We start from the raw sequence: 23,003 nt of genomic DNA on the forward strand, positions 1-23,003 counted from the left end.
TAGTGTTATTGAAATGTGCAGTGAATATGAGAAATCCATTGCTGCCTGAAAGTCCTGACCCCCAAAAATACCTGTCAGGCAGCAAAATTAGCTGCATTTTAAATAGTCTCATTTTCTTAGTTTGAAGCTTTATTTCACATCTGTTACTTGCCCTCCCCATGTAATTGTGCAAGATTCCAATGTAAAATAGAGTAGTTAATAACAAAAACTCATACATTTTCCTCAATGCTGCCCTGCAAACGTTTCTTTTCTTTTCTTTGTTTTTTTTCTTTTTCTCCCCTGGCTTCATGTTTAATTTGTGTATTTCTGTTATTTCTGTCCTATTCTTTTTAAAAAAATTTTTAATTGGTACATTTTAGAAATACATAATTATAACATCAACATAGAGAATTTGTACCTGTACATGATATATTTTGCTTCTTCTGTTATTCCCATTCTCCTCCCCTCCCTTCAACCCCTCTACCCCTGCTTATTTACAAAAGCTGTGTTTTCATTTGTTCCTTCTATTCTCTTTTTTTCTTGTCCCCCTCCCTTGTTAAAGTGTCTCCCACAACAGATGGAAACACTGGAAAATAATTCTTCAGCACATGCTAAATTATGACTGTTGTGATATTTAACATAAAAGAGAGAGCAGGGGATGTATAGAATATTTAAGAGAAGGACAAGTGATCTGTAAGTCACTTTATTACTATGTTCAGCTTAAAATTTAAAATAGTTCTTGCTCAAAACATATAAGGAAAAATTTAGTCTACATGCTCTCCATTTATTTTTTTTAATTTTTAATTTTTTGATATGGGGGATTGAACTCAGGATCTAGCACTTGCGAGGCAGGCGGTGGCACCACTGAGCTAAATCCCCGGCCCTCCATTTATTCTTATTTTAATACTAGACTTGTCTTTTCTGTATATGACACTGTTTTCTTAAATTTTCAATCCTAACAGCAAATGAACTTTTTTCTATCTCAGAACCATTTTACTATGTAAAAAGTTCTTTATATTCACTTGATAATAACCCAAACTTACTAGCCAACATCAAATGTAATATATATATATATATGTTTTTAATGTATATTTTCAAAATGTCATATATTTTAAATTAATATAACTGAAATTAATTTAAGTATATAACTACTGGAATCAAAAACATACATCCCATGCACTTGGGAGAAAAAACAGCTATAGGCTGTTCTCTTGGTTGGATACTGTGCCCCAAAATTCGTTTCCACCTAGAATATCAAAATATTACCTCACTTGAAAAGAGGGTCTTTGCATGTGTAATTAATTTAAAATGAGGTCATCCTGGATAACAGTTGGCCCTAATCCAAACATTGATGTAGTAAAAGCAAACAGAGATGTAGAAGTAGTCATGCAGGGAGAACACCATGGGGCCATGGAGGTAGAAAGTGGAGGGAACAAGTGTAATTACTGACACCACCAGAAGCTAGGAAGAGGCCAGTAAGGATTCTCCCCAAGACCCAGCAGAGAGAGCAGGCCGTTGCTGGTAACCTGATTTTGCACTTCTAATCCCCAGAACTGTGAAAGAATACATTTTTGTTGTTTGAAGCTGTCAGCAGTAATTTGATACATCAGGCTTAGATAACTAATACACATTATCAAAAAGAAAGTTCAAAATATGAGAGAGAGAGAGAGAGAGAGAGAGAAGAGAGACAGAGAGAGGAATATCTATCAAGAATGGCAATAGGACAAACTAAAAAGCAGATAGCAGATATTCTGGAAAGGAAAAACAAGATGGAAATTAAAAGTTAACTCGATGTTTTCCATATTACAATTCATAAATAAACAATTTGGTAAAAGAAATAAGGACATATCCTAGTGAAATTGATGCCACTGACCATATAGCTTCACTGAAAATTACCGAGGACATACATTAATGATTATTTGAAACCATACCAAATAGTTTGAAGTGGAGATGATCTACAACTTACTATAGCTCAACTTACAAATTTTTGTATTTTGATGGTGCAAAAATACTGCACATTCAGCAGAAATTACTTTAAATTTTTATCTTTTCTGTGCTCATGATTTATGATAAAAATAGATATTCTCTAAGGGGGGCTATAGCTCCAAATCATCTGACCATGAGGGTAAATAATAAGCTACTATGTTTCAGTTGCTAAACAAAGAAGTTCAATAGGTTAGGTGATTTAAATGAATTTTTTATTTAGGGTATTTTCTGTTTATTGGGATATAGTCTCAAGATAATTTGAGGAGCATCTATAGAACACTTTTTAAATGCATGCTCATTTATAGATCTTTTTGCTTGTTTCAAAGACTATTAAGGCTTCTCTCTTCAGTTTGTATTATGTTTGTTTTTTCAGCATAGTATATCACATTTTAATACCTCTTGAAGGGGCAAGTAGTTTAATAGTCAATGTACACTCTTGGACTAGTAAACAAAATTTGTGACTAAAGTTATACACACATATATGTAGGGGTTTTTGAGTTAAGAACCAAAAACTGATACTCATTTACAAAAAGAAAATATACAGTACTGTATTTTGTAAATATGGCTTTGTATATATGTACCTACTTTATAAGAAACTTAATATGAAAACCTTTGAGAGATAGTTTAATAGATGATATGAGCATTATCTCTAAATATATATTAATAACTTTTCCATTTTGAACATATTTAGAAATTAAAAATATTCCATATTTATATATTTATTGAGAGACATCTGTCAACATGGAAAAACTAAGGCCCACATTTATTTTCCTTAAAAAAACCTGATGCTAATATCACCAAAATGTACTATACATTAGGAATTGTTATATTAATAGCAAAGGAATTTGTCATCAATTAACTTATTACATAAACATTTATGTTTCTTTGAGTTTATGTATAATATATTGTCATTTTTGCTCTAAGACATTATATTTCAGGAAAGGTAATAAATGTGGTGGTAATAGAGAAGACTAAATGTCAAAAAACTTTAAAACGAGTCAAATATCACAACAGATATGTCCTTGATTGAAAGAATTACATTATTTTATAACTAATGTAGAAAGAATATTAACATGCCCTTAGTAACTGCAGAAGTTCAAAACTGGTCTACCTGAGTTGTATAATATCCCCAAAGTGATTGATCTTAATGGTATTTTAAAAGTAAAAACAGTATCTAATACACAAATGCAAGAAAATACTACTTATTGTTTTGTGATATTGTTCACAGTGGAATGTTTCTGCCAAGCTCTTTCAGTTTCTTTAATGAAAAATCAATGCGTGCTGTACTGTAAGCATAACAAATTACACCCCCGTCACTTTGTTTCAAATAATGCCTTGCAAGTGCTGTGTCCACATCTTGAGTTTCAGTAGTTTTGAGGGTAGGAATTTGAATCACTGAAGCAAGCTTTACAATCAGAAATAGCTATTAAATTAAAATTATTCCTAATAATCTCTATCAATCATTATGATGACCCAGAAATAAAATGGAAAAGTAGATTTCAACAAAAAGGGCTTATGTTAGCATAAGAGTAATCAGGAGAAAATGGTGGATAAATTTTTGGTTTTCTATAAAAATTTCTGCTGCCTACAAGAGTGCTTTAGGGAGCAGATTTTCTCATCTGTAATGCCTACCAAAAAGTCATGAAGACATAATAAGCCATGTAATCATCATTACCTTTGACAATGGCTACAAAGAAAAGAAACATCATTTAAACCCTTTTCACTTTGATGTCAAAACAAAACTGCACACTGACAAGTACAGATTGGGTAGTGATTAAATTGCCATGACTACAAACCTATATAACTGAATTTTCATTCATTTAGCCTTGAAATCAGAGGACGTGTATCTAAAAGTATAAAAATATCCAACAAACCAGAAATAAATCTTATCTGAAAATCTCTCCATGAGCTTTTCTAATTCAACAACAGTAGTAATAACTGTAAAATGAAAAAGATAAGATTATATTATTGCAGAAAACAAACAATATTGTTGGGCTAAGCAATCAAAAATACCAAGCTTATTTGTATTTCAAAATTACAAATGAGTTGTTTTCTGATACTTTGCTCATTATGTCTGCTTTTGCAATACAAACTAATTTCTACTTCAAAAACTCAGAGTTAAATGGACTTTTAGCTTAGTTTACAGAAACATGCTAAACTCACATGTGGGAGACCGGTGACACTAAGTAAAGTACTAATAGTAGCTGAAACTAATTAATTTGAAGTCCTAGCAACAAAGAACAATAATAATGGGAAGCCGAGGAGGAAAAGGGTTAATTCCCTCTTTCCCAGATACAGATGTGATTCCCTGAAGATGTGTGAAATAGGATTGATGTACTCCCATCTACTTTTGTTCTCCCATCCTTTTTTCTTCCACTTCAGACTCTTTCTTGCATCCCTAAATTTATTAGATTTTCCTTATATCAATTGAGAAATACCACCTTGGCTTAAGCCCAGTTCTTTGTGCTCCAGAATTACCTACAAGTTTTTTCTTCTGTAAGAAAACTTTCTTTAATGCCAAGCAGCTCATACCTAGTATAATATTGAAACTAAAAAATATTTATTTTTTATATTACAAAGTCTTTTAATTTAAAAAAGATAGTAGTTTTCTCAAATTTTAGAGAAAAGGAAAATACCTTCCATTTACATTAACTTCTTGGTTAAAGAGAAGGTGTCCTCAAAAGAAGCATGAACATTGATAAATGAAAATTGCTATCCTAATTTGCTATATTTTAATGAGAGTAAACTGGTAAAAGATAAATGGAAACAAACAGAAACATACACATGTGTATACATACATCACACATACAAACACACACACACACACACACACACACACATACACAGAAACTTGTAGAGAGAAAACAGAGAAGCAGTGTCTCATGGGGAACTTCCAGCATCCCTAGCTGTGCCTTTCTAGTAGCTTTTCCATTCTTCTACTTTTTGAATTCACTGTCAGCATTGAGGGTTCAGACTATGACAAAGAAAATGACAGCAGGAGAGTGTTCTCATGTGGGTACCTATAGGTCATTTATAAATCAAAGATAGTTTTTGTCTCATGTGGCTGCTTTGAATACAGCTGACTTCATGCAGAATGTAAGACAGTGGAGAGGATGAGAGAATACTCAAACTTTTCCTTGGCTTTAACTACCTGCTTCTCTTGAATTAAAATTTCAACCTTGGGAGGGAGATTTTTGCAAATATTGAATAAGTAATGTTTGACAGTTACAATACTGGGGAAGGACTGGGTTGAACTTGGCAAACCCCCCATAGCTAGAAACAAAGTTTCACTACAACATGTGTTCTAGATGAAATCTCTAAAGTTCTATATTCTTTCATTTTTTCATCTGTAAATGTGGATATTCTTTTGCAGTTGTCATGAGGTCTTAGGAAAACTTGCATGGAAAACACTCCAATGAGTTCAAGCAAAGCACTCAGCGAAAGCTCCTATTAAGTTATACAATAAAATACAATATAATTACATAAAAACTCCATATGAATATGGACAATTTGAAAGTCAAAGTTATTTATTTGAAGGTTCCACTTTTCTATCATAGAGCAAAACATACTGCCAGGCACAGTAGTGCATGCCTGCAATTTTAACTACTGAGAAGAATGAGAAAGGAGGATCTCAACTTTCGGATAAACCCTGGCAAATCAACAAGACCCCATCTCAAAAAAAAAAAAAAAACAAGAATAAAAAGAGCTGGGGAAGCTACTTACTGCTAGAATGTTTGCCTAACACATACATGACACTCGATTTAATCCCCAGCACTGCCACCAAACACACAGTGGCCATTGTTACCTTAATTATTATTAATATGTTTAATATAGTACTCCCCATTAGAATTTAAGTATATAATGAGCAGTTCACATAATCTTTTGGGTATGATTTCAACTTACAATTGAAGTGAAAATGTCATAAATACACTATTCTTTACCTCTAGTTCAATATATCATGAAGGGTCTCAGAATTTCAGAGCCGTCAATCATCTATCTTTATGCTTTTCTAATAGGAGAATGTTTTCAGAATACAGAAAACCAAAAGCAGACACAGCCCTTGCTCCTGGAAAAGAAAATTCTTAATAAAATATAATGTAAAATAGTATTGTTTTATCAAACAAATATCAAAATAATTAAATGGAAAACCAAATCATGTTTGCAATTTAAGATCTGAGAATCAATAAAGTATCTCTAGTTGGGAGGCTCATAAGGGCTCATTGACTGTTTCCTGCCTTTCAGTGTGTTTTAGAGGAAAAAAAGATCTGAGAAGTACAAGCAACATATTTCACCAGGGCCACACACAAGTCAGGGGCAGATCAAGCTTGGAACATATATCCGATATCAACTTTAAAAAGTTCTTTTCCCACCCCTGCCCTCTTTGATTTATGTAATACCATGACAAGGTAATTTGATAAACTATGAAGATGATGCCAGCTGTTATCTTTCTTTGATTATTTTAGTAAACCAAATTCCATTTTAAAACATTATTTTCTAATGATCTTAATACTGAAAGAATGATGAGAAAAGTTTCTATTTCAGTTTGACTTTCTAATTAATATCTACATATATCTATAAATAGTGACACAAAAATACATCTTATTTCCTTTTTATCTGAACATTGTGCAAAGAATCTTAATCAGAATTGGCTTTTCTAAATTTTTCTGTCTAGTTCAAGATTCCATATATGTGACTGACTGCTCACAAACAGAACGACAGCTATATTAATGGATTCATTTTATTTACTTATTTATTTATTTTTTTGGTACCAGGGATTGAACTCGGGTCCTTGCGCTTGCGCAGCAGGCAGCAAAACCACTGAGCTAAATCCCCAGCCCCTCATTTTATATTTTTCCAAAGGCACTTGGACAATATCGACAAAACTTCAAATGAAAGAAAATATTAATTTTCACAATCCAGCTTTTATAATTTCTTAAAACAAACATACCCATCTAAGTTTTTTCCCTTGAAGCTGCTGTGCAGTTTGAATATCAAAGAAGATATAATTAGATGTAGTGTTTTATATTTTAGGGATTAGAGGAATTTTAGATATCATGGAATATCTATTTTTCAGATAAGAAAACTGAAATTCAGAATAGTTAATGGCAAAATAAATATTATTATCCTGATACCAAGTCTGGTCTTTCTCTAAAGCTTAGTGTACCTATATATTTTTCTTCACATATTACTTTGCTGTAGCATCCCATAACAAGTTGACCACATACTATATTTTACTAATGAGGAAAATTTTGAAAGAGATAGAGGCTGCTATTAATAATTATGGCTGGACAACAAATATAAACATGTGTTTTTCAGAGTAGACCATGACATGATAATCTTACGCATAGATCAAGAAAGGTCAAAGTTAACAGCATTTATATTGTTGTAAAAAGCACTTTTTTTTTTGGTACCGGGGATTGAACTCCGGTCCTTGAGCTTGCACAGCAGGCGGCAAAACCACTGAGCTAAATCCCCGGCCCAAAAAAGCACATTTTAAAAATAAAATTTTCATTTGATTACAATAATCTTAACTTTTATTTTTCTTGAAAATAATGTGAAACTTTAATATTTTACTATTGAAAAATTGCAAATTTACTGACTGAAAAGAAGTTTCCTTTTTGTATGTAGAAAAGTGTGCTAAAAAATTTTTGTTGTTTTTATGAGAAATAACACACTATTATACACAAAACTTGTGGCATGCTATGGAAAGCCATATAAAATATTAAGTTAGTCTAATAAGTTTAAATCAACTTAAGAATTATAAAATGCAGCAGTCAAAATATATCTTGCAAAAAATCAAATAAAGCAGATTGTCAGTAAAGAAAAGCTCATTTTTAATAAAGGAATTAAAAGGCAATAGGTCCAGAATGAAAATGTAACTATGCAGAGACAGTGGAAATTAATCATACAAAACAGAAAGTAAAATATAATGTGTAAATTTGATGAAAGGATTCTTGTGGCACCTACTGAATAATCAAAGAATGACGAGTTCATAATTAAAATTATAAACATAGCTGAGTGAATAGGTTCTTATGAATTCAGAAAATTAATAGAAACAGGCAACATTTTTTTCTAATTTGGGAGAGAAGAAACAGAGGTATAAATTATTTTACACACACACAAACTTTAAAATCACAAATCAGTGAAATATAACTAAGCATTATAAAATATAACTTTCTAATATCACTTTTGACACAACGTCAATTTCTACAAGAGAATGTACACCCATTACAATGACACAAGCTCAAACGACTTAGAGGTATCATAGCTAGTCATTACGCAGGACGCTAAAAGATCCTGGCAATGGTTAATCTAATAAATCTACCATTATCTCTAATACTTCAGATCTGTGCCTTGAACTAAACCATTGTCAGAATGAAGCTCTGTTTACATATGACTGAATCAGAGCGGGGAACGATGTCAAGGCCATTCTAATTCCTTTTTTCTTTCAATTTTTTGACATGGAATAATTACCTGGTATTTTATTCTCAGCTTTTACATGGTGCTAACATTCAACTTTTTAAAATTTTTCCTCTTAAAGATAGTCTACATAATGTGAAAGTGATTGCTCATTTGAGTTGTTTAGCTCTGAAATCTATCTTTGGCGGTGTGCAAGGCCATTCTACAAAACATCATCTCTGATTTTAATATCTCTATGACCTGAATGAATCTGCTTCAGAGTAAGAGATAATATGTTGGAATATTTTTGAGCAGGTCAGAATATTCAATAGTATTTGTGTAATGAGTCGATTGGATTCACTATGTAGTATGCAAAACTAGTAATTAAAATTGCAAAAATCACAATATGGTATTTGGTGTTTTTCACTAACATGCGCCAAAAAAAAAAAAAAAAAAGCTGTCCAAACTCTATAACCAATCTTTCCAGGAAGATCACAGACACACACAAAAAAATCAGCATTATTTTCATAATCTACCAAAGACCAACATTTAAATTCTGATTTTACTTCAAACGGAATTTATGCATGACAGTTTCCCTAGCCTCAATTTTCCTACTGTGTCAACAGGGAAAGCTTGTTTATACAAATATTTTCTAGAAAGACACTAAAAAAACCCCATATAAGTGAAAGATCTTGAGCTATTATAGTAAAATGCAAACATAAATACTGCATATAGAGTGCCTTTCTTTATATATATTTTCTCCATTTTCATATGTAGGCATGAAATCAATACAATCTACTCAGAATTTTTTACAAATCTACACCACAAAGTCCAACTCGAGATAAAAATCTTACTTGATAAAATATCTATACATGCAGTTACACTAAAATGTACACTTCACTGCTTTGTCAAGGCCAGGGATATTCATTGTCACTGCATGAAGTTGCTTCATTGTGTGACATGGTTATCATTCAGGCAACCAAAGAATATCTGAGATACTCATACATTTGAAAGAATAATAAAAACTGAAAGTAGAATTATGATTAATTAGATTTCACACCATAAAGATGATTTAAATTTATTCTAGTATTAGTATTCTATTCAATAGTAGGAGTTCTGGCTCTGTGTTTTGTTTTTGATCTCTTTCAAACATTTTTTTGTAAGGACATACAATCTTTTTTGTTTTGAACTGTAGATGGTTATGCATATAGACTGTATTGTATCTTGTTATTATTTTAAATTTAGAACCTTTGACTTTCAACTATATATAGCATATATAGACTATCATTCTTTTTTAGGCAGTCTGATTTATTAACAAATGATTCATAGTTAACTTTTGGAAGCCTAAGTAGCCAATAACATGGTAAAAGAGTGATTCATGATAGATATAAGAAACAGATGGCTTCTTAATTTCATTTAGCCTATTTTGTTAATTTTTCAAGATTACTGCATGGTTTTCATTGTGAATTGTATTTATTATATGTTAAACATATTAACATAAATCTAAAAGGACACCTTTAACAAATCTTGTAACACTTCTTCAAGAAAAAAGAAAGTCCTCTCAGATTTCTATCAAAAAACAATCATGCAAAAATTTGCCAAATCCCTGCTCTACAATATGTCTAACTGCATAAAAATCATGTATTTTGTGAACTATTTTACAGGCCATGAAGATACAGAAAAAAATGTAAAGCCAGCCTGAATTCATGTTTTTACTTAATGAAAAGAATCCCATGACATTCAATGGAGAGAGGAGAAAGAAAACAAAAAAAAGCAGGTTCCCCAAGGAATAGACAATAGCTTTCATAAAAGATGCCACTGACTTAATAAAAGGAAATATTCCACTTGAAAGAAGAATTTCCTGATGATTTCTCAAAGTCTACTTTAAAATTTTTAAAATTTAATAATTACTTAAAACAAACCAAGTGAGCAATTATCAGTTTGTTGAGAGTGTCAATCAACTGTGTATGCGGGAGGAATTTAAGTAGATGAAAACACTGGTAACCTTCATATTTGACTGGTTCTTCTACTTAGAAAAACTTTAGCAGTTTCCCTGAAATTGAAAAGGAAAAAAGAAGGTCTTTCTTCATTATGCATTTCAATATATAGTCCCTTTTTAATCTCTACTGCTAATATGCAAAATCTTATAACTTATTTAAAAGAGAATCACTAGCATCTTTCATCTAGTGTAAATGATAAATTTAAATTTCATCTCACTATTAATGTTTTGTAATGTGTAATATATTTCACTAGATACAGTTTAAAATAGGTTGCAATTAAGTAGTTCTAGGGAGTTCTAAATCTTTGGTGATTTGCCTCAATATTTTTATTTACAAAAAGTATTTGTATTTGCATTGGAAATAACATTGACATTTTTGTCAATTTTCTAACATTTTATTATGTTACTCTCTTTGATTAATATGGTTTTCTTAAACTGTTAGAGGTAAAATACCATAAATTTTTATGCAATTATAGATCTACTTTTTTGAACATTTATAAAATCAGAGGAATTTGGCTACATATAAAGGTTTAAATAATATAAAATCTGAAAAGTTTTCTGACTTCTAGAATCAAGATAGTATTTTCAATAAATGCTTGCTATTAAATGTTGAAAGTAATAGTTTACAAAAATAAAGTAGTAGTAACAAATGCAAACTAACCATATATTCTTATTTTATCCTAAGAACCATTACTATAATATTATTTACATAAAAGTATAGAGTTCTCACATTCTATTCCAATATATCAATAGATGAACTTCATCTCAGAAAGGGAGCAATTGCTTTTAGCTCTGGATCCAAAAAGAGCCCTGAATCCAAAGAGTTAATGGGACTTGATTTTCTTCAACAGCTGACAGAATTCCAGAACATAGGTTTTCTGTTTCATTGTCTATTTCTAATACCACAAAACACACTAGGAAAATGAGAGACTTTAAATTACAAATAATCTGCACGGAACCATAATCTCTTTTTTAATATGAGAACAACATCTAAATTACCAAGTTTTAATCAGTGAAAAGAGAAATGATATATGGAAAGAACTGTATTCTAAGTAGACATAGTAAATGTTGGATGTATTTTGCATTGCATTGGTCCATAAGACTCAAATTTGCCCCAATTTACTAATCCAAGACTAATGTTTCTTCAGAAAAACAAAGAGTTTTCAAAAAATTATAATTGGTAAGTTATAAAGATTTGTTGATTTCCTTTGAAATTATGGATCACACATATTTATTTCCACTAAAGACATAATTTACCTTTAGAAAATAATTATTTTTTCTTTTCTCATTTACACCCATTCTTCTTGCTTTGTTTCCTCCTTTTCTTGTTTTCCATAATTCCTTCCTTTTTTTCTTCATTCTTTCATATTATGTTAAAACTCATTTTTACCTTGAGTGTGTCTATGTGAATACTATGAATTCAGCCATGTTATGTCTCAAAACCAAGGAATTAATTTAGAATTATTAAATGAGAGACAGTAATTTGTATAGAAACTTAAAATGGTGGTGTTTCTACTCTTAGACAATTACTTAATTTTGTAAATGTAGATTATCAACATACTTAAAGCTATTGTTTTATACCACTTACTGTACCACAGAGAGAAGGTAACTCAATTTTCTCTTCTCTATGCACTTAAATTGGATTTTAAATTATTTAAAAAGAAAAGCATAATTGATTTTTGTTTTTTCAGGTCTTGGAAAACTTTTCTAAAAATTCTGTTCAATTGAGTAATTGAATTTTCACTTACTATAACAAAAGTGTGTCCTACTTAGCAAGTACACTGAGTAGCAATCAAGTGTTTAATAAAACACAAAACACTGAAGTTTATATAGCACAAAAGGCCAATATCTTCTTACTTCTCCTGAGGAAATTATAGAAACATCTTGACCCAGCTCTTTGGACATGCAGGAGTTGTCATCTCAGTTCGGATCCTTGATTAATACACTCTAGAATGACACATCTGGCAGTGGCCTACTTTGGATCTCTCTAAGGACCAGGAAAAAAATAGACTATTAAATGGAACAATTATACTACTATATACTGCAACTGTTTTTTTTCAGTTTGCAGCAAAATGAAACCCCCAAAAGTTTGCATTTGTAAAATAATTAAACGCTGGCCTCAAGAGAAAGGACTTCACTTTGGGAGGGGGAAAATTAATGAGATAAAATGTTTCATTTTATAGTTTATTTTAGGGTTAAAACTAATGTTAAGTTTGATTATTTTACAATGAATGAATTTGAGATTGCCTTTTGAAGGCTAAAGTTTCCTTTTAACTTTTGAATTAAGTGTTTGCTAGCACTTTTTTGGATATGTACTTTTCAAAGGAGAAATCTGTGAGTATAAAAATGCAAAGAAAGACAGTCCTTCATTGTCAAAATTTTTCATACTTTTTACTCACTGGATTCTAACAAATGCTGTTTATAAAAGCCATATAAGGTATCTCTGACATTTTTACAGATAAGAATGTTGCTATACTAGATGTACCATTCAATCTAGCTATGCCACTCTTTGGTTTACAGGCGAATGAATTAAAAATAGCATACTATAGTAATAAATGCATGCCTATATTTTTACTGGCACGATTCACAAGAATTAAGTTGTGAAAAAAGCCTGTATGCCCATCAACAGATGAGTGGATAAAAAAATATGGCATACATGCACAATGAAATATTATTTAGACATAAAGAATAATAAAATCATGTAATTTGAAGGAAAATGGATAGAACTGGAGACCATAATGTTAAGGAAAATAAACCAGTCCCAAACTTTAAATATGAGATGTTTTTTCTTTCTTTCTTTTTTTTTGGGGGGGTACCAGGATTGAACTAGGGACTTTGTGCTTGCGAGGCAGGCGGTGGAACCACTGAGCTAAATCCCCGGCCACTGAGATGTTTTTTCTTATATAACTAACCTAAAAATAAATACATAAAATAATTTTAAGTAGAGATGATAGAAAACTAGAAGCCAGACTTTTAGAGATTGGAAAGCAGATCAGTGGGGAAGGGAAAGAAAGAAAAGATGAGTAACAGCTGGAAAACCATAAAAATATGCTACATGCATGTAACAGTATACCAAAACACACTTTATTATTTTTGTATTACTAATATGTACCAGTAAAAATAAATAAAAAGAAAGCAAAGCACTGAGAGTGTAGCTCAGTGGTAGAGAGGTTATGCTCAATTATCTGTGTGCAAAAAAAAAAATTGTCTATGCTTCATAACAATTTCACATACAGTATACATATGAAAGTAGCTATTATAATGTAGCAATTACATTGGGTTATAAAAACTATTGCAAAGACAGTCCCTCTTCACCGGACATTTCAAATAATACTTATGGCTGAGAAAATAGTTTAAGACTCATACACCTACTTCTAGCTTTCACATCTTGACAGTTGAGTCAGTGCTTAATTTTTGTCACATCAAGTTAGGGCTCACTTCATTTTTTTACCCAACTTGATAACACAGAAATGTAAAATTCAAAGACAAGTGTGGTGTCACATGTCTATAGTTTCAGTTCCTTGGGAAGTTCAGATAGGATTGTTCCAGCCCAGAAATTTGGACAAGCCTGAGCAACATAGCAACAACATTCTGTGTTTAAAAAATGGTTATTACGTGTGTGTGTGTGTGTGTGTGTGTTTGGTGGTGGTTGCTATTGTTTTTGCTTTTAGATTTCTCTTATATCCTATTATTTATGTGGTTTGTCTAAAACCAGCAGAAAAACTTCACTAAATATTGCAATATGACCTCTTAGATTGAGGATTGTCTACAATTTTAAATTGGAAGTACCTTTATATGCTACTTTGACATTAATCTCTGAAAATATAACATGAATCGTTATGTATATAGGAATGATGACACTATTGATAGATTATAAAGCTTAAGAAAATTCGAACCTTTTAAAAGTTTTGGGGTTTTTTTCTAAACATAACCATACTTCAAAAAGTCAATAACATTATAAACCATTAGAAAAATGACAAGTCCTATGTAATTAAAAATGATTATTTGACTGGAATAAAATATTATGTAACTATTTAATCCATTTTACAAAAGATATTTCTTCATAACTGAAAATTTAAAAGATAAAGCAAACATCATTTGATTTTTGTGTCCTTCCTACCATAATATTTGAAATAATAAAAGCCAAATGATTTAAGTAATTTGATTTCATTAACCATTGCTAAATGTTATAATAGAATACCTATTCACTCTGACATACCTGTGATTCCCCTACTAATATATTAAAACTTTAAAAAATAAAGTATAAAAAAGTAATAATTTCTAAAAAATAAATCTAACTCTTGAAATCTGAGTAAAACTTTAGTTAAGGTGTTTTGAACCCTAAGTCTTTATTATACCTTTGAACTTAAATGAACATATGAAGTCGCTTTTCTTTTTTTTTTTTACTTCAAACACTATTTCAATTCACAATGGAGTTATCATATTGATGTTGAAAAAATATTGATCTGCATTTAAGAGCTCACATTTACTACTTCAATGAACACTGACTTTCTTGGCATTTGTAAACTGAAAATATGTGAAAGTTGAAGCACTGGTGATGGGTATATATATCCCTTGAGATGAGCAATCAAGAAAGGTAATCTCCAAAGGAGACGGTGTCTTGACTTTCTTTTTTTGACTCTGAGAAAGCTGAGAAAGTCCAGTTTCAATTCCTCCTCAATTAAAGAAATCCTTAAGCTTCCTACAAGAGTATCTGTATGTTCATGAGAGAAATGGACATAAAATAATTAGATAATAAAATTCAAATGTATATAAATTCAATATTTTATTATATAGGTCACCATAATGCTAAATGTGTATATGTGTGTATGAATGTATAAAGTGTCTTAAATTGAAATGGTAGTTTTGAAAATGAAATTTACTTCTTACAAGCTGAGCTTGGAAAACTAAACAAGCAGTTTTTTCCCACCCCTTTACCAGGGAAGACTTTTAAAGGAGTCTAGAAAGTAATAAGAAAGAAAGAATAATACTTAATCTGAAAAGAATGAATGTTAAAATACAAGCTGATTTGTGTTTTTTACCCATCTCTTCTGCATTCTATTAGTTCATTTGATATTGTGTCTTTTCATATTGCCACTTTTAGAAATACATTCCATTAAAAGAATATGAAATACATATAACATTTTAAATTTCCCAGATGCAGCTTTTATATATTAAAACTTTTAAATTACTTTAGAAATAGCTGAACTACTTTATGGTGCATCTTAACTCATTTTAATACAAAAGCTTTAAAAGTCTTATTTCAATGTGAATAAAATTGCTGAATGTCAGCTAGTTAACCTCCAAACATATTATAATATAAAAATGTAAATTAACACAGATACAATTAACTTGGTAAACTAAGAGATTACCCAAAGAAACCTTCCGTTGATATAAAGAAATGAAAATTAACAGTATGCTCCCTGCACATGGCTGGGAAATTGAGAATTTCTTATTTATTTCTCCATAAAATTGCAGACAATTTAGTAATAAGCATAGAACTGTTATTCAAAGCATGAAAATGCTAAATAGCAATGTCTGAATGCCAGAAAATAGAGGATGAAAAGAAATAGAAAAAGTGTTATCAGCCTGCACCATGAAACATTATCAATTTAAAATTATCTTCCCGAATTTTATAAGCCTTTTAACTTCCTCTTCTCACTGGCATTTATTAAACCATAAGTCACCTTAAACTGGTTTACTTGTATTAAAATTTAATAAGCTCATCTATACTTTCAAAATGAAAGACACATTGTAACATGCACTCAAACATAGTTTTGCCTTTAATTCAAAAATAAAGTACCATTTTCTGTTTGTATAATACTAATATGCTTATTATCTAGTCAAAGTCGAAGTATATGAGTATATACCTTTTGGTACCAACTAAAATTATTTTGGATAAGCCATTTTACCTGTGAATTAAATTTTAAATGACTTTTTTCTCATGAATTGCCTTTCAACTTACTCATTACCAGTTGTAAATACTGGAAAAAGTACATAGCTATTAATAAAGGTATTAAATTTTAATTGTTGTATACACATATGAAATATATAAATAACAAAATAGCTTGCATTCTTGCAATTTAAAAATCAAAATGAAAATGTTAAAAGTTTTAACATAAAAAAATCACAAAAGAGCCAAATAGAGCATTATTTGGTTTTACCTCTCACATTTTATTTCTCCTTTGTACTTAGGTTTGGGTTTTCTGCACAATTACTATTTGTTCTATGGACTTAAATATTCTCTCTTTAGCAGATTGTCTATAAGTTTAAACTTAGAGAAAGCTGACCAACAGAGAATATTAAAAGTGCCCTTTTCATCTTCAAAAATTAGCTATTTGGGATAGTTAATTACATATTATCATCCTACTAAATGCTTTAAGTGCTATAAAAATTGGTTATGAAATAACATACTTCATTTCAAATGAACAGTTTGTTTCATTTTCCCTATTTGTTTTCATTAAATAATAGAATTATAGTTAAAATAATTAAATATTTGATCTTAATTACTTTGTGTTTGATTTTGGGAAACACTTTTGACTAAAAACTTGGAAGTTTTCATGAAAGAATTATTATTTTATTAGACTTCAAATGAGTAAGAACAGAGCGGACAAAGTATATTGCAGACATTTTTCTAAGGTTGTAATTTTTAACTCAGATGCATGTAACTTAAATGTCTGCAAAACGGTCCTGCCAAAATGTTGATACTGAATTTAAAATTCACAAGGGATACCATTTTTAAAGGTTATACAGTTATACTATCAACTGAAGGGCAAAGAATATAGCTTAGAGTAAAGCAATTAATGAGCATGCTATGATTAGATTATTATAAAAAATAGAGGTGGCACAATATAAGGACTACATAATTTATATCACATATATAAATAATACAATAAAGGATTTATATTTATAGATCATTTATTGCATCATTGTTTTGAATCCATGAGAATTTTCAGTTTTATTTAGAAGTAATACTCCATAATCCCAGCTATAAATTAAACATTATTTTACCTGCCAAAAAGTCATGATTTTGCTCTATTTCACCTTTCCCATTTAGTTTCAGTAGCATAATTTGATAAAGCAAAGTATATTCCTTGGTGAATATTGTTATTTTAAAGTTTTTAAAGTTAGTGTATCTAAAAATTGAACTTCCTTTCACATTATTAAATAATCCTTTTACATTCTAATTGAATAAAGGATCTTTGAATATAGTCCCTTAAACTTTTTGTTACATTAGAAAATTATAGTAATTCTTACAAGTAATTTGTGAAAATACTTTTTTCCAAATAATGGAAACACTATAATAAAAATCCCACATTAATATGGTTAGGGTGCCAATCTAAAAATTAAAATCATTATTTTTATACATGATTTCTGAAATTAAATTAAACATGAACATCTAATTATATTAATATTTCCTTCTTGAACACCAGATTGGTTTTGGATATGATAATTTTGAAGAATAATAGATTTTTTTTTTAGCTTGTTAATTTTAATTTCCTATAGAGTTGCAATTTTAGCAAGAACCTTTAAAATATTCATATTCTTTGAAACAAAAACATTGTTCCTAGTATCAAATCTTAAGGAAATAATTAGGCATACTATTGTAAGAGGTATCTTGAACAATATATTATTTGAAAGTATAATTAGAATCTTCTATTATTTATAGAAGCAAGTATACAATGTGTATATATATATATATACTTTTTTATGAAATAGTCATGCCTCAATAAAGAACTGCTGTACATCTTTGAAAACTGAATTGAATAAGACTAATGATCTTAAAGAAACTTAGAAATTAAGGATTTACTCAATATATAATATTAAGGCTAAAAGCAAAGCACAAGTTATATATTATTTTAATGACTTCATAAATGCACATATAAAATATGCTGTTTAAATATATGAATATACACATAAAATATTGCTATGTTTATATATGTGTATATATTATGGAAACACACAAATTTATCTACAAATGTCTACAGTTTGTTTGTAGCCTAACATTCCCAGCAAAGTTTGGAATTTTATTGTAAGAGAACTTCACCCATGTGAATCCTTCCAAAAAACAAATAGCTGACATCATTAGTAAGATAATTAATCAAGAATTGTGTTCTTTCCAATTTCTCAAGATTCTATACAATCATTTTCCATCTTTTCCTTTCCCTATATGACACCTACTCCTACCTCAAACTCATCCCTTCTCACACCAACTCTTCTGGGCTTTGTGCTTTTTGTTGAACACACATTATGAGTAGGAACCACACTGGTCATTCTGATTTGTGGAATGCTCTTCCAGAGAGATTGTTGGCTGTCTTTCTTCACTACATTCTTGTTCTCTTCCATTGTATATCCCTGTGTTGTGGAGAACAGCATACTTGCCACAGGGGCTCCCCTCTGCCCTTTCTACAACATATCTGGCTTAATAAAGCTACTTAGTAAATATGCTAAGTGAATGAATCTTACTGGCCAGAAATATCTTTCATTTTTAAAATCTGGCCATTATTTTTATCATCAGTAATAGCAGAATGGCTGAAAATTTGGATAACAATAAATAAATTTCCTCTCTAAAGAATTCTCAGTTATTTATATCATTCACGTAAAATGAATAATCATTTTTTCTCTACAAAGAAAATAACTGGTGGAGTTTGAGTGGAGTCTGTCACGGAGTCTTACAGTTGCAAGCCTTTTTAGTTTCTCTTTACATTACATTACATTACAGCATTACAAGGTGGTCAGATTAGAGTTAATCTATCTTAGTTCTCTCCTTTATGGATAAGATATTTAATACAAGGCCAAGTTAGGAAAGGCTTAAGTCAAAGGTTGGTATGCAACTGATATTACCATTGAGTCACTAAGAACTAAGTCTAAGTCTAACAATGAGGTAGAAATTTTCAAGTCTTCTGACATGCATTTAATGAGATATTAATGTGTCTCAATATAATATAGCATTTATGCCAATACCTATGCAACTCCAATATTTTAATATTCAAAAGCATTTGAAAAGAGAAAACCCAATTAAAGGATAATGATCTGCCTTATGAAAGTAGTCATTAACCTTACCATTTTGCTGACAAAAAAAAACTACATTAGTATGTGTCAATTAGTACCAAAAGAGAAATTTTAGTAGACATATAAAAAGACACCTCCCAAATTTAAATGTCTTAACTATATAACTATCCAAAGATAGAAGCCCAAGATTTCTAAAAGTTTCAGAGAAGAATGTTGGATTAATCTTTTTCACTGGAGAAAAAGCTTCCCAAGATGTTTTCACTGCATTGTACTCTGTGTACAGAGTTAAATTAACAGTGCCTCTACACAGTTTATAGAGATTAAATACCTGTAGAGGATTCAAACCATCCTGAAAGTGTTTGCACCTAATGAAGAGGAAGAAAATCTGTCATGTGTGAGGACTTTTCCAGATCCACTGAAGGTATTCCCTCCCAGGGCTCAGCCTTGGGCCATCATGGCACTGGTGAATGCAAAGATATTTCATCATGGAGCCTATGGTATCTGCCCTTTTGTGTGGACAAAAATTCCATTATTCATTTCAGGTATTTCTGGCGAAATTGGTGGTCCAATATATACTGCTTTTATCCATTTTAATCACAATATTATAACACACTCAACTGAACACAATAAAAGAAAGCATGGTACAGGTCATTAATGCATGTATCTTAATTTTTATGTTTTGTTTTCCAGAAAACTACTCCATAGCTACTCTTTCGATAATGCAATTGTAGGTTTCGTTGTTTTTTTTTTTAATGAAGACTTGACCTCTTTAACAAAGAGTAAAATAATAGTTAACAGAGGATTGGAGTGAGAGTGGAAAAGGAGGGATGGGTAAAATTTTGTCAGTGCTTATTGTACAGTTAATCTTAACTGTCAGTTTGACTCAACTAAGAAACTCCAGAAGGGTTTTCAGATCATGAGGGGGCACTATGCTTGTGAGTAGATGAATTCACTGATAAAGTCAAAAGGAATTTATTTTCTACTTGTGGCATATGGAGTATAAAAGTATTTTTAATAATGAACAGTAGAAATGTAAACAAGAATAAAATAGAAATGAACTGATAAAATTTCATTTAATTAAATACATTTAGAATGGAAAAATGTTCTATTTTTAGACTATTATAACCATTAACTAATTATCTGGATACCAACTAGACTTTTCAGATTAAGTGATAGTCTGGTAGCTGAAAAATTTCCTATTTTGCTTCTAACTCTTGGTTTATGTGTGAAGAGGATGTGGATCATGCTATGTTCATGAGAAAATACTAATATTTCTTATAAGAACAAAATCATCATAGCAAAAAAAATTGTGAAATTGAAATAGTGAAATTGAAAAATTGTGAAACAGAGCACAGTGACATTCTAGGGCTCAGAAATTCTAAGCAATTTTTGATAGAGGCTCAAAATGTTTCAAATTATTTAATCATAGAACATTCTGAAAAGAAATGATTAAATTTTCATTTAGGGTTGGAAACACATGCATCTTCTGCCTTGCTTAGCACCATTAGCAACTGCAGATTCTAAAATAAAATCACACATTGTTTTCTTATTCAAATCCAGTTTATTATGCTATAACCTTCTTTTAAAAATTATCCATCTTTGTTTCTCCCATAGATGTCATACCCAAATAATTTTCAAATATTGTTAATATTTGCAAACAATCTCAAATCTTTATCTTTCCATTCACTCTACTCAACACCTAAATTCTAGCGTTATCACTTTACATGGAGTAGTATGGCCTTTTTGATATCCCTTTTTCCTCCCTCTAATATATTTGTGCACTCACAGAAAATTTTTCTTAAATGGCTGTATTAATTTTGTTATATTCCTCACTGCACATTTTCAGTGGTTTCCTGATGGCCATTACAAATGTTGAATCCTCAGGTTAATCTCCAAGGTTTTGCACAATTTTGTCTCATGCTTTTTGTTCTTACTAATGTTACATTTTTTTTAACATAAACACTTCCCTTTAGAATGCTTTTAAATTGAGCAGATACTATAGAAAATTCCAAGTACCTAATACCTACTTGATTATATTGGTAACATTTTGACATTTGTATGGCACATTTTGTCAAAAGTAGTGAACCAGTATTAACTCCTCATTACATTTAACTACAGTTAATATGTACTTTATTCATATTTCCTTATTTATTACCTTATATTCTTTTTGTTTGTTTGTTTGAGGATCTCACCCAGGATCTCACTTCTCAATATTTTAATCCATATAAAAGGGATAAAGTTGCATTCTACAACACCCTCCACGTCTACAGATGAGATCGATTTTTACTATACGGAATTTTTATAGTGAACTCTCACACATTCATTGACATTCACAATGTTAAGTCTTTTTTTTAAACTCGGGTCTTTGCGCTTGCGCAGCAGGCGGCGAAACCACTGAGCTAAATCCCCAGCCCCAACACAATGTTTAGTCTAAAGTAGTTATACACTAGTAGATATTACTTATATAACATTAAATGAGATACTTTTCTAAAAGTTCTGAATAGCACATGCAGTATGGTAAATAGGCAGCAAAAAATAAGATTTAAATTTTGCGGTACATAATTTCATTCCTTAGTGCCTTATTTAGTGTCTGACACAAATAATTCTTAAATCACTGATAACTATGTTAGAGAACGTAGAACACTATGTGTACCACTTTGAAGAGTCAGTAATGCTTCATTCTTCAGTTCAATTATTATCAGGTAGATTTTTATTGCATTTAATACATTAATGGATAATGCACTGAGTTTAAAAGTAATTATAAAGGAGTATTTATAGTACTAAGGAAACTACTTCTAGTCTCCTTCAAATAAACTAGAAGTGAATTATAAATACCATATTAATTACTGTCTATCATATGTATTCATTTTTGGAGATTATAATAAGGATTTATATGGCAACACACTATTGACTCTATTTGAATTACAGTATGATGTTGAATCAAAGCAAATAAGAATCTGACTTTTTTTTAAAGCTATTTATGAGGCAGATAAATCCTCCCTGAGGTAGAATTAAAGACTATGTTGTATTATAAAAGTAAATTTGAGTAGCTTGACATTATTGAACTGATATCAGAGAAAAACTGGTTATATCTGAAGAAAATAATTGCAGTCCACTCAAGGACTGACAATACTAATGTATGTATCACATTTTCAAAAGAAATGGTGTATGTAAGTAACAAATACACTGAAATGAATATATATATATTCATATCTAAAACTCTACAGTTTTAAAATTAATTAAGTAAAATACTTAACCTCTGTTCAAAAAGGAATAATACACGCTCAAAACATCAAACAAGCAACTGGTGCTGTGCCTTTTAAAAAGCTGTTTCTTTTCATTCATTTTATTTTAAGACAAGTCCGAGCTAAGTTGTCCAGGCCAGCCTTGGAATATTCCTGCCTCAGCCTCCTGAATAGTTGGGATTACAAATGTGTGCTACCATGCTTAGCAACTTTCAACATTTTTTTTTTTTTTGAGACAAAGTCTCCCTATGTGCCACAAAGGCCTGGAACTCACTAGGCGCAGGTTGACACTGAAACTTGCAATCTTCCTGCTTCATCTTCGCTGACTGCTCTGAAATTACAGGAATGCACTGCTACACCTGACTCAACATTTCTAAAATGCT

General features: G+C 30.5%; 1 protein-coding gene across 10 annotated transcripts in view; it reads right to left on the minus strand.

Moving 5' to 3' along the window:
* Pcdh17 (protocadherin 17) overlaps positions 1-23,003 on the minus strand; it is a 92,911-nt gene that overhangs the window by 19,518 nt on the left and 50,390 nt on the right. The window lies entirely within an intron of this gene.

The sequence above is a fragment of the Heterocephalus glaber genome, unplaced genomic scaffold (genome assembly GCF_053883595.1).
Source record: "Heterocephalus glaber isolate CG9 unplaced genomic scaffold, H.glaber_assembly_v1.0 deba00001666, whole genome shotgun sequence".
Classification (NCBI taxonomy): Eukaryota; Metazoa; Chordata; class Mammalia; order Rodentia; family Bathyergidae; genus Heterocephalus; species Heterocephalus glaber.